Source organism: Dendropsophus ebraccatus, chromosome 14, assembly GCF_027789765.1.
Source record: "Dendropsophus ebraccatus isolate aDenEbr1 chromosome 14, aDenEbr1.pat, whole genome shotgun sequence".
Taxonomy (NCBI): Eukaryota; Metazoa; Chordata; class Amphibia; order Anura; family Hylidae; genus Dendropsophus; species Dendropsophus ebraccatus.
Window position 1 is genome coordinate 16,968,630 of NC_091467.1, and position 10,900 is coordinate 16,979,529.

The 10,900-nt window shown below is 40.5% G+C and overlaps 1 long non-coding RNA gene across 1 annotated transcript in view; it reads left to right on the plus strand.

The window, feature by feature from the left end:
• Nucleotides 1-10,512, plus strand: part of LOC138772735 (uncharacterized) — a 117,535-nt gene extending 107,023 nt beyond the window's left edge. Inside the window, exons 4-7 of the long non-coding RNA XR_011359815.1 lie at nt 4,574-4,664; nt 4,753-4,846; nt 6,150-6,282; nt 10,272-10,512. This is a non-coding gene — a long non-coding RNA (uncharacterized lncRNA). The remainder of the gene's footprint in view (nt 1-4,573; nt 4,665-4,752; nt 4,847-6,149; nt 6,283-10,271) is intronic.
• Nucleotides 10,513-10,900: the final 388 nt, after the last annotated feature.

The following is a 10,900-nucleotide window of genomic DNA, read 5'->3' on the forward strand; positions in this document are numbered from 1 at the left end:
TCTCTACCCTTGTATGAAATATTCAGTGATTCTTTGCTTACTGGTATTGTGCCAAGGGACTGGCGTAAGGCAAATTTTAGTGCTGATCTTCAAAAAGGGCTCTCGAACTTCCCCAGGTAACTATAGACCCGTAAGCTTAACGTCCATTGTGGGGAAACTATTTGAGGGGCTTATAAGGGACTACATCCAGGAATATGTAGTGGCTAATAGTATTATAAGTGATAACCAGCATGGCTTTACTAAGGACAGAAGCTGTCAAACCAACCTGATATGTTTCTATGAAGAGGTAAGTAGAAGCCTGGATGGCGGCGCGGCTGTGGATATTGTGTACCTGGATTTTGCAAAAGTTCCTCATGGACGTCTGATGGGTAAGTTAAAGTCTATCGGTTTGGAAAATTTAATGTGTAACTGGATTGAAAACTGGCTTAATAATCGTACCCAGAGAGTGGTGGTCAATGATTCCTACTCCGAATGGTCCCCGGTAATAAGTGGTGTACCCCAAGGGTCAGTACTGGGCCCTCTTCTGTTTAACTTGTTTATTAATGATATTGAGAATGGAATTAACAGCAATGTTTCTATCTTTGCAGATGACACCAAGCTTTGTAGTACAGTACAGTCTATGGAGGATGTGCAGATGTTACAGGATGACTTAGACACACTGAGTGTTTGCCACTTGGCAAATGAGGTTCAATGTGGATAAATGTAAAGTTATGCACCTGGGTACTAATAACCCACATGCATCATATGTCCTGGGGGGAGTTACTCTGGGAGAGTCGCTGATGGAGAAGGATCTGGGTGTACTTGTAGATAATAGACTACAGAACAGCACACAATGTCAGTCAGCTGCTTCTAAGGCCAGCAGGATATTGTCATGTATAACACAGGCATGGACTCACGGGACAGGGATATAATATTACCGCTTTATAAAGCTTTGGTGCGGCCCCATCTGGAGTATGCCGTCCAGTTTTGGAACCTGATTCATAAAAAGGACGTTCTAGAGCTGAAGAGGGTACAAAGACGGGCAACTAAACTAATAAGGGGAATGGAGCATCTTAGTTATGAGGAGAGATTAAAAGAATTACATTTGTTTAGTCTGGAGAAGAGACGTTTAAGGGGAGATATGATTAACTTATTTAAATATATAAATGGCCCCTACAAGAGATATGGGGAAAAGATGTTCCAGGTAAAACCCCCTCAAAGGACAAGAGGGCACTGCCTCCGCCTGGAGAAAAAAAGGTTCAATCTCCGGAGGCGACAAGCCTTCTTTACCATGAGAACTGTGAATCTGTGGAACAGTCACTACAGGATCTGGTCACAGCAACAACAGTAGAGGGCTTCAAAACAGGGCTAGACAAGTTCTTAGACCAAAATAATATAGATGCATATGTATAGAACCTATCACCCCTCCCCCTTCCCTGTATCCATCCCCTCCTTGGTTGAACTTGATGGACATGTGTCTTTTTTCAACCGTATTAACTATGTAACTATGATCTCACACGGTAAACGGCGTAAGCGCAAAGAAATTCCAAAGTGCAAAATTGCGCATTTTTGGTTGCATCAAATCCAGAAAAAATGTAATAAAAAATTATCAAAAAGTCGTATATGCGCAATCAAGGTACCGATAGAAAGAACACATTATGGCGCAAAAAGTGGCACCTCACACAGCCCCATAGACCAAAGGATAAAAGCGCTATAAGCCTGGGAATGGAGCGATTTTAAGGAACATATATTTGTTAACAATGGTTTGAATCTTTTACAGGCCATCAGATACAATATAAGTTATACATGTTATATATCGTTTTAATCGTAACGACTTGAGGAACATGCAAAACAAGTCAGTTATACCCTAGGGCGAATGGCGTAATAACAAATACCCCCCAAATTACAAAAAAGCATTTTTTTGTTCAATTTCACCACGCATCGAATTTTTTCCTGGTTTCGCAGTGTACTTAATGCAAAAATTCAGCCTGTCATTGCAAAGTACAATTAGTGACGCAAAAAATAAGGGCTCATGTGGGTCTCTAGGTGGAAAAATGCAACTGCTATGGCCTTTTAAGCACAAGGAGGGAAAAACTAAAACGCAAAAACGAAAATTGGCTCCGTCCTTAAGGGATTAAATGGCGTGATCTTTCTCACAATTAATGAAATCCCAAATATTGTGCGTTTTAGAATTATCATTGTTAGTGTATTCTTTAATTGTTCTAGTATATTGGAACATATTGCATCTGGGGAAGCCACAGCGATAGTTACCCAAGATTTTACTTTCTCCACTATTATTTACCTTAAAGTGACTCTGTATCCACAATCTGCCCCCCCCCCCCCCCCCCCCAAACACACAAAAACCGCTTGTACCGTCAGATAGCTGTTTTTAATCCAAGATCTGTCCTGGGGTCCGTTCGGCAGGTGATGCAGTTATTGTCCTAAAAAACAACTTTTAAACTTGCAGCCCTGTGTCAAATTGGCGTGGCCTAGAGTGTCTGTGCATTAGGCTGGCACCACCTCTCCGTCCCTCCTCCCCGCCCTCCTCATCATTAGGAATGCACAAGGCAGGTATTCTCCTATTCATTACCTGTAAGAACACTGCACATGTGTTGGATCTTTAAGGCAGTTTTCAGACAAGTGATGAATAGAAATAAACCTGCCCAGGGGCATTCATAATGGTGAAGAGGGCAGGGAGGAGGGACGGAGAGGCGGTACAAGCCTGGGCACTGACACTCTAGACCACGCCAATTTGACACAGGGCTGCAAGTTTAAAAGTTGTTTTTTAGGACAATAACTGCATCACCTGCCGAATGGACCCCAGGACAGATCTTGGATTAAAAGCAGCTATCTGAAGGTCCAAGTGGTTTGGGGGGTCAGATTGTGGGTACAGAGTCGCTTTGAGAGGGGGAAGGGCACTTGGAGACAGTTCATCATGTAAAGTGCGCCCTCTATGAGCGACACAACGGAATTCTCTATCAATAATCTCGCTTAATATTGGATCTTGTCGTAAAATGTGTATATTTTTATTTAAGATATTTTTAATCGGTTTATATTCTAATGAGTATTGTGTAGAGAATGTCACTTGTGTGTTGCTAGTTAATTGTTCAGCTTCTTGTAGTTTTTCACTTTCTCTTTGTTTTTTTTTTTCCTTTATTACGTCTGTTCTGCTTTTGTTGTGCACTTTGTTTTGTGCTGGTTTCAGACAATGTTTCTTGTAGCCTTTTTCTCCCCTGCGCTTGCATGCTAGTTCTGTCTGTACAGTAAACACTTGGGAACAAGCTCTTTTTCTATGTGTGAGTTCCCCTACTGGTATCGCTCTAATGGTGTGAACTGGTTGATTACTTTCTGCATGGAGCAGAGTGTTCCCGGCAGTGGGCTTATGATACAATCATGTGTTAGCTTTCCTTTACCTGTATCAGCTTCTAGGAGAATGTCTAAAAACGCAATCTGTTGTTTATGGGTGACATAGGTAAATTTTAAATTGTTGTCATTGTTATTACAATATCTCAGAAAGGCTTCAATATTTTATGTAATGCACTTTACGGTAAAACTGACATTTTATCTTCATTCTATAGGTCAGTCTGAATACAGTGATATACAGTTTATATAGCTTTTCTAATGTTTTACTATTTTTATTAAGAGTAAAACTTTATTTTTTTGCAAACAGGTGTGATTACAGTGGCCCTTTCTTGACTCTTATAGCGTTTCTATTTTTTCACGTACGCGGCTGTAAAGGGTGTAATTTTTTTGCGCCAAGATCTCTAGTTTTTATGAATGCCATATTTATGTCGATTAGACATAAACTGATACATTTTTATTAATTTTATTTTAAATAAAATGTAATAAAAATAATCAAGCCTGGCATTTTTTTACCGCTTTTTGTTCACGCCGTTCACCATGCGGGAACAATATTGATTTATTTTAATAGATCGAAGATTACGCATGCTACTATATATAATATGTTTATTTATTTATTTTTATGTGTTTTATTTATGAAATGGGAAAGGGGGTGGTTTAAACTTTTATTGGGGGAGGGGCTATGGTGTGTTTTCTTAAAATTAAATTTTTTTTTTTTTTTTTTACACTTTTTCCCCTTTAAGATTTTTGCATTATATTACATACACTGATCATTGCTATGCCATGGTATAGCATTGATCTGTGTAATCTGCGATCATTGCATAGAGCCTGCCTGTGCAGAGTCTATACAATGATCGCCAATATGACTGCCGGGAGGAAGGTAAGAGACCTCCGGCAGTCAGATCGATTGGAACCCCCGCAGTGTGGTCCCAAATGGACAGTGACAGGAGCTGCAGCCCCTGTCACTGTGTTAAGTGCCATGATCGCTAAACTGCAGGGGTCAATGCCGGGCTGCGGCGAGATCGTGGCGGCACATCATTAACAGTAAGGATCTGGCTGCATATAGCAGCTGGTCCCCACGTGCTTTGAAGTGAGCTCAGATCCTGAGCTCACTTTAAAGCACCACTGGACTCCATGACGTACAGGTACGGCAAGGGGCCTTAAGTGACACGATTCGATGACGTACCCGTATGGCATGGGTCCTTAAGGGGTTAATGTTTCTTACACATTTTAGTGCACATGGGAGCCTAAGAAAGACTTGTCTTCCCCTACCATGGAATCCGTGCACCCTCTCTGAATATATTGTACCTTCTGGCATCTAAGAGGTGAGCTGACTTCAAAATACTTTATCTCTGTCTGTGATAGAAATACTTGTCCCTTTTCGAAGCATGTACCCTTGTGTTGCCATTGCAGGGGTTGTCCAACCAGGACAAGTGAATGTACCCCATGGCTCCAGTCTCCTGTGTGCGGCGCTTCTGGGTTCTGAGACGTGACATACCAGGCCAATGTATGTTATTTTTTTCACTTACTGCTTCCCTGGGCATTACATAAAAAGGGGGCCTGGCCAGACAACCCATTAAATAATAGAGGCTGGAAGAAAGTGTCGCAGATTTTCTAGTGTGTAAGAAGTTTTGCTTGTACACATTTCTCTGTCCCATTCACCGTTGTTGTTCTGCAGTGTACGCATATCCCAGCTCCTTTATATATTATTTTGTTGTGTGGCTTGATAAAATTTCTGCTCTTTCTTTACCACACACAATGGTCACATATATGAGAGTAAGATGCTTTGGTCACATGATTTAACCAATGAGAAAATTCCTTAGTCCAGCCCCTGTTAAAGGGAAAGAGGTGAACCAATGAGAGTGACTTTGACAAGACCACATGTCTATTAGCTCAGCTTCTGCTAATTAGTTTTCCCAGTATCCTGTGTAACAGCATAGAGAGGGAGGGCAAGTAAATAGTAAGGACATAGATCCCGAACCTGGTGCTAGCCTGCTGTTCAACCTGATCCCCTACTTTACTTGTCTGTAAAGGTCAAGCCAAAGGAGAAGATTTTTCCTCCAATTGACGAGATGTTTTTCCTTTTCAAAGCCTCTGAACCTGCAGTCCAAGTCAAGTTTTCCAAAAGTGCCTATAAGAAGGTCAGGTTACGAGAAGAGACCTTGCCTCTGAGGGGGAATTTATCAAGAGCAGTGTTTCATAGGTGGCTTTAATATCATATTCAGTACTCAACCCCATCCAATACTTCCCATCTTTGTTCCCTAAGGCGGAACATGCCTCTTGATATATCCTGCACGTTCTGCAGCATCAAAATTCTATACAAGTTGAGGACTGGCATCGTTTTCTGAGGCTGTGAAATGTGTAAAGTACAGGCATAAATTATAATAAATCTTATCCATAGTAAGTAAATGCTATGCCACTTAGTAAGTGGGGTTCAGACTGGTGAAAAGTCGCACTTCTTGCACAAATATACAAGAAAAAATGCCAATTGGCCATACTCAAAGTAGCCAGTAGATGCCCCAAAAAACTGTGGGACATCTGAGATGTAAAAATGAATATAATTTATTGTAAAATAATGCACACAGGTATTACGAGTTTCAGGGATACTTTCCCTTCCTCACATACTGTACAGATGCACTGTATCTGAGGAAGGGAAAGTATCCCTGAAACACGTAATACCTGTGTGCATTATTTTACAATAAATTATATTAATTTTTACATCCTGGACGTCCCACTGTTGTTTTGGGGCAGCGCTGGCAACTTTGAGTATGGCCAATCGACTTTATTTCTTGTATGTTATTGCTTTACAGGCCCCTTCTTGGGAGCATCCCGTATGTACTTAAGCCGACTCTGGCAGTCCCACCACATTAAAGGACGTTCCACTGGATGTCCAAGATCACCTGTGCCCTGTGGTGATACGCACAAAGCCCAAGGGGCAAAAAGGTGAGCACTGATACTGCATATACCTTAACGGTATCACACGAGGTGCCGCCTCTTGTCTTCTTTTTATTTATTTCATTTGCATTCGCCAGGGCCTTGCCAGGGATCTTGATAAATGCCTCCAAAGCAGGTTGGTCGGTGAAACAATTGCCCCATGTTTTGATATTCCCTAGTATATATCATCTCAGCTTGGCTACCATTTGTGGTAATAAACACAGGACACTCATCCTACTTTTTTTTCTTTATTTTCCGTAAAGTTCTCCCCTTGATATTCTACCCACCTTTTACCTCTCCTTCCCATTTCCTCCTGATTACATGCTCTTTTTGTTCATTTATTAGTTTTACCAGTGGATGAGAGTGCAATATCACTAAAAGAACTTGGGGGAAAATAAAGAGAAAAAGTAGGATGAGTGCCTTTTGCTTTTTTCCACCTATGGTAAACATGCTGAGCTGACAAAACTTCTGAATATTTATACTCAAATACTGGGAAGTGGTAAACATTTGCCTAAGTTTAGATGATTGTTTCACAAAATCCCTGCAGGAAGCGGTGTATTCTTTCCAGTCTGACACAGTGCTCTCTGCTGCCACCTCTGTCCATGTCAGGAACTGTCAACAGCAGGAGAGGTTTTCTATGGGGATTTGCTACTGCTCTGGACAGTTCCTGACATGGACAGAGGTGGCAGCAGAGAGCACTGTGTCAGACTGGATAGAATACACCACTTCCTGCAGGACATACAGCAGTTGACAAGTACTGGAAGACTTACAAATCTATATAACTTTCTGAAACCAATTGATTCGAAAGAAAAATATTTTTTGCCTGAGTACCCCTTTAAGAAAAGACATACATTCTCCTGGAAATTTAAGGTTCTCTCGGGTTATGCCATTTTTAGCAGATTTCTACCCTGCCAGTTGTCTTTTATTTGTCTTTGTCTCTGCAGCATCTGTTCGATTCCCCTCCTCCCATTTCACCTTTTTTATTGTTATAGTAGTAAATGTTTTACTGTTAAGTAATAAAATAATAAAAAAAAATAAATAAATAAAGTAACGTGCCAGTTTTAGCGTGAAGTGCACTGCATAACAACAAAGGCTTCAAAAGCTGATAAATGTTTGTATGTCTTTCTTTATTTCATCTTACAAATAATAATTTAATTTTTTGGGGTTTTGCAATTCACTTTATGGTAAAATGAAGACATTGTTACTAAGTACACGTACAAAGTAATTTATATATATATATATATATATATATATATATATATATATATATAACTAAATAATGTTGACTGGCAGCAGTGAATGGTGACACCGGCTTCTCTGCTGCCACCAAAGTTTGTAACAACAACTGCAGGGCTGTCCAAGCCCTGTGGAAGCCTCTGTAGAGTAGGTGGTAATTAGTATTACAGCTCGCTCTGCTGGTTGGTTCTGTCAGAGCAAACAATGATAGTAACCACCACTCACTCAGCAGAGGAGGGAAGACTAGGGCTTGAACAGCCCTGCAGTTGTCACAAGCTTTGGTGTCAGCAGAGTGGCCTGTGTCACCCCTTATTGCTGCCAGTCAATATATAATAGTAGATATAATATAATATAACTGCATTAACCCCTTAGCGACCCATGACGTATCTGATACGCCATGGTGCCGGCGCTGCTCCTGGCTGATATGTGCAACCGGGGAGCGCTTAATTAGCCGGCGCGGCAAAGGGACCTGCGCCGGCTAATTAAGCCTCTAAATGCAGCTGTCAAACCTTACAGCTGCACTTAGAGGCTTTGTACTGCACATCCCTGGTGTCTAGTGGGACGGATCTCCCCTCCGCGATCACATCGCGGGGGTGGGGGGTGGGGGGGGGACGATCTGTTCTTCAGCCCGTGCCAGGCCTCAGCGTCGCGTTGACGCTGATCCCGGCTCGGCAATAGATTGCTATGACCTGCAGCAGGCCATAGCAATGTATCACAGATCTGATGGATCTTTGCTGTGTATATACACAGCATTGATCTCTATGAGAGATCAGTGCTGTGTATATAAAAGTCCCCCAGGGGGACTTCCAGTTAAAGTAAAAATAAAAGTAAAAATGTTTTTTTATTAATAAAAAATCCCCTCCACTAATAAAAGTCCAAATCACCCCCCTTTTCCCATTTTATAAATATAAATAATTAAATAAATAAATAAACAAACATTTTTGCTAACGCCGCGTGCGTAATCGCCCGAACTATTAAATTATCACATTCCTGATCTCGCACGGTAAACGGCGTCAGCGCAAAAAAATTCCAAAGTGCAAAATTGAGCATTTTTAGTCGCATCAAATCCAGAAAAAATGTAATACAAAGCGATCAAAAAGTTGCATATGCGCAATCAAGGTACCGATAGAAAGTACATGTCATGGCGCAAAAAATGACACCTCACACCTCACACATTTTTTCAATTTGACAGTGCAAATGATTTTTTTCCGGTTTCGCAGTATATTTTATGGAAAAATAATGGCTGTCATTGCAAAATACAATTGGTTTCGCAAAAAATAAGGGCTCATGTGGGTCTCTAGGTGAAAAAATGCAAGCGCTATGGACTTTAAAACATAAAGTGGAAAAAGTAAAAGTGCAAAAACGAAAATTGGCTTTGACCTTAAGGGGTTAAAGCAGTGTATTTTTTAGGCTGCCTTCACACTGCCTCTCTTTTTGTCTAAAACCTTTGAAGATACAGTGGCTGGCACTAGTGTATAGTTAGTAGAAAAGGGAAATATTGCAGGAAATGGAAAGTGAGAAGTATATATATATATATATATAAAAATAGGTGGTGCTCACCCCTTCTCTAGACTGAAAATATATAATAACCATATAGAAAAAAACAGAAATGATCGGGGGGCACTCACCATTTAAATCTTCATGCGGGGGGCATGACAGCTGTTTCACACGTGATTCGTGCTTCTACAGACGCTCTGCATGGAGCTTTTCTATATCGTTATCGCTTTTATCGCTGTTAGCTGGGAGCCAATGGAAGTTTATGATCTGCCTTGCACACATGGCGTTTTTTCGGGGTGGCGTTTTTCTCTCCTTTCTGGCGTTTTTCAGGCTCTGTAGCATTTTTTCAAAATCGCAGTATGCTGAGGGGTGTGGTGTTTTTTCAGCAAACCATGGCGTTATTTCAACCATAGACTTTAATGGGATTGTTCTGGTTGTCTCAAAAAAGCCATTACTGTGCGTATTGTAGTTTTTTCTTCTGGCGTTTTTGTCACCTTTTGTGGTCCAGCAGCTAGGTCATGTGATGGCAAAGGAAAAAAAAAAGTCCAGCACACAAAAACGCCTAAACCGCAAAGAATATTACACATAAAGTAAAAAACGCTAGAATTAACGCTAGAAAAACACGCATGCACCGAATTGGTGTTTTTTGTGGCAGAAAAAGGCCACAAAAACCTATGTGTGAGGGCACCCTTAAAGTGTAGGTATCACCTGATTTCCAGCTGCTACTGTTCCAGTGTTCACCAGGTATCAGAAAATGTTGTTTTCTCTCCAGTCTGACACAGTGCTCTCTGCTGCCACCTCTGTCCATGGCAGGAACTGACCAGAGTAGCAGCAAATCCCCATATAAAACCTTTGGACAGTTCCTGACTTGGACAGAGGTGGCAGCAGAGAGCACTGTGTCAGACTGGAAAGAATACTTAAATATAAAAGTTTACTTCCTGTAAAATGAGGAAGAAGATGAGAGATTCATACTTTAGATGCCACATATAATGTAGGCGCCTCTGCGGTAAACCCCTTTTGGATTACAATAGAGAGTGCACGTGCTCCAGTCACGTCTCTGCCATTACTAGATGGACATAATTCCCATTGTACGTTGATATTGTGATTACAAAGCCACAACCTTGACCAACTCTCAAGTTCAACCCTGTGCCCAAATGTTTCATTACCCCTGAAGAAGCACCATGTGACTCCATGGTCTCCCATCTCGGGGCCGTGCCCTGTAGAGAGTCTGTAGACATTCTCGGAGTAATACGTGCGTCTTTCAGCAGGAGAATCAGCAGGAAGGAAGTATATTTCAGATATTAATAAGAATACGATGTCATCTTCCGAAACAGGGATACACGTTTACATTTTTGGCAAAGAAGTGTGGAGAACGGGAAGTGATGTCACATCATATTATCCTATTCCTTGTCAAGCCGACCTGCAAAATCCTGTGCCAGAAATGTATGCCTGAAAATGTAAAGCCGAGACAAGATTGCAGCACAGAACTTTGTTTTTTTAATTCAGTTATCGGAATTTAAAAAAAATAAAAAAACAAAAATAAATTAAATATATATATATTTATTTTATTTTTTATTTAATTTATTTTAAATTAAATTTTTTAATTATATATATATATATATATATATATATATATATATATATTTATATAGTGGTGCCACGGATTAAGAGTATAATTTGTTTCGGGACCGCGCTTGTAATCCAAATCCACTCCTATACCAAAGCAAATTTTCCCATAAGAAATCATTGATATGCAGAAAATTGGATCCACACACCAAAAATAATGATTTATTATTCTGAATAACATGTAAAACAAATGGAACAAACAATGATAAACAGCTGAATATGTGATATTATAAGTTACTGTACAGTATAGCAATCAGCATGTGGAGTA